The sequence below is a fragment of the Periplaneta americana genome, chromosome 7, assembly GCF_040183065.1.
Source record: "Periplaneta americana isolate PAMFEO1 chromosome 7, P.americana_PAMFEO1_priV1, whole genome shotgun sequence".
Taxonomy (NCBI): domain Eukaryota; kingdom Metazoa; phylum Arthropoda; class Insecta; order Blattodea; family Blattidae; genus Periplaneta; species Periplaneta americana.
The window spans coordinates 170,084,904-170,087,263 of NC_091123.1; the positions used below are offsets into that span (position 1 = coordinate 170,084,904).

At 33.2% G+C, this 2,360-nt stretch overlaps 1 non-coding gene across 1 annotated transcript; it reads left to right on the plus strand.

The window, feature by feature from the left end:
* Nucleotides 1–1,936: 1,936 nt before the first annotated feature.
* On the plus strand, nucleotides 1,937–2,010 carry TRNAS-GCU (transfer RNA serine (anticodon GCU)). Its single transcript has one exon. It is a non-coding gene; the product is annotated as a tRNA-Ser (tRNA).
* Nucleotides 2,011–2,360: the final 350 nt, after the last annotated feature.

A 2,360-nucleotide genomic window follows, 5' to 3' on the forward strand; every position in this document is an offset into this window, starting at 1 on the left:
TATCGTAAGAATACGTACTTTAACAAGCAACAAGTTTAATTTTAATTTTATTATTATTTAATTGAATCTTATTTTATTAAATATAATATAAATTTAAAAAAAGAGAGATACCAAAAACCATTTACTGGAAATTAAGTATTGTTCTTCAGTCAACTGTCCGAAGACAGGTCAGTGATACTTCACAAGTGATACCAACAAGACACCACTTATGAGGCAACTAGGCCAGGAGATAATAGGGTAGAGTGGCGAGTTCCTTGTGCTTAAATAATTAGGTAACATGTATGGTTCTTCATGCTTCAAATGTCTTCTTTTTACTCATAATACATAATTAGAAAATAAATTTATTATATAATAATAATTATTATTATTATTACTGCAAACTACTTAAGAAATTTTATTCCTTCCAAAAACAACCGTCTACTGTGACAGTACAACTCAAAAGTGCAGCTTTGTGGAATTTCTCCCGCGACAGTTTCAATTTCAATTCAATTTTATTTATTTCAAATATACAGAATAAAGAAATATAATTACAAAACAAACAAATAGAAATACAAATAAAATAATACAAGCAATATAAAAAGAAGATACAGTAGTATTAACAAAATTTGAGACCGAATGAGCAGCGCTCGTGCTCGGTCGCAGTTCAGATATAATATTAAAATAAAAAATAATAATATAAATAAATAAGTAAAATAAAATAGGAACTAAAATATAATTACACCGGCAATGGAATTATATGATATAATATTAACACTATAGAAGAATAATATCGCACGTGAAAAGTAGGACTAATATATATTTCAAAATTATAGAATACAATTATAATATAGGTTGCAACTTAGTTCACTCATGCGTGTGACATGAATCAGCGATCGGCTATCTTCGGGTACTGCGCTTATCTCTTCAGCTGACTACACTATCTACACTTGCTCTCTGTAACAACTTTTATGCGTTGGGCTTGAGACGCCTGATTTAAACAATCGCAATTTAGTGTTAAATAAGATGGAATGATTTGGACCGAAGGAATGATTAATATAATCAAGGAAAACCGAGCTATTACAAATAAAAAAACATATTCCACAAAAGTAATGTTTGAAAAAGATCATATTCTAGAGACGAAAGGCACTTTTTTGATAATCGCCTTTTGAAAGTAGTCTAGGCAATACTCTGTGGTAGGTAGGCGTTTCTACGACAACTGACCATTTGCTGGAACAACCTCATAAGCCCAATGCTTTTTTCTGAACCTGAAATCCTCTACAGAAGAAAAACTCGAATTAAGCTTTACAACTGATATCGAACAAATTGCTCTTGATATATTATGTATGCATTTCGCCTTTCGCACAATGTTCATACTCTTATAATCTGTATCTAGTTCCATGTTCCTTTTGACCTAGCTAGACTGTTAATGTTATTTGCAGTCTACAATCTCAGAATATTTAATAGTCTACTGAAAAGAAATGAGACCACAATAGCAACTTGTTCTACAATAGAATTAACCGATTTCTTCCCTCAACATCGATCCGAATCACAAAGTGTGCCATTGGACGCTGGCCAACTCCATCTCATTCATTGCTACTGGCCTCTTTATACCCAGCGACCTTCATTTAAATCCCTCAAGAATTACAAACTACAATAAATATATGATTTCTACTTCTCAATTTACTTCACGATTTACACTAATTTAGAAGTAGCGACATCGATGGGGTCTTTTCACGGATTACATTACAACATTTTTTTACGCAGTATAACTTTAAAACTTACTGAAATTCAATCTGACATTTAAAAAACGTTTAAATATAAAATTAGCTTTAAAATGAACCGAAAACTTTTCTACCTTCATAGAAATCTGGCTTTCAGGTAGTAGCTCCCTGTAAAGCAGGTTTGAATAATTTCAAGAAAAAATTGTTCCGGAGCTGGTGTCGGCGTCGTGTATAGTTCCTGGGGTAGCTCAGTCGGTAGAGCGTTCGCGCGCTAAGCGAAGGGTCCCGGGATCGATACCCGGCTCCGGAACAATTTTTCCTTGAAATTATTTTCTACCTTCGTCACACTTTCTTGAATGATAATAGAAAAAATAAAATTACTAGAGCCAATTGAAGAGTCCACTGCAAGAATGATGGATGTCACTTTCTTGTCGAAAATGAACGAAGACTGTCGATGCATAGCTTAAGACATATAGAATGTACATAGAGAGTTATATGGCATTAACACTGATAGTCATTGTCCAGTAATGATCGGAAAATCACAGTTCAGCTTTGAGCGCTAAGCATTTCAAACTTTCAATTGCTTCTCCTGCAAAATTTATTCCAAATGACATCCATCATTCTTGCAGTGGACTCTTCAATTCTGGGGATATTTATGTT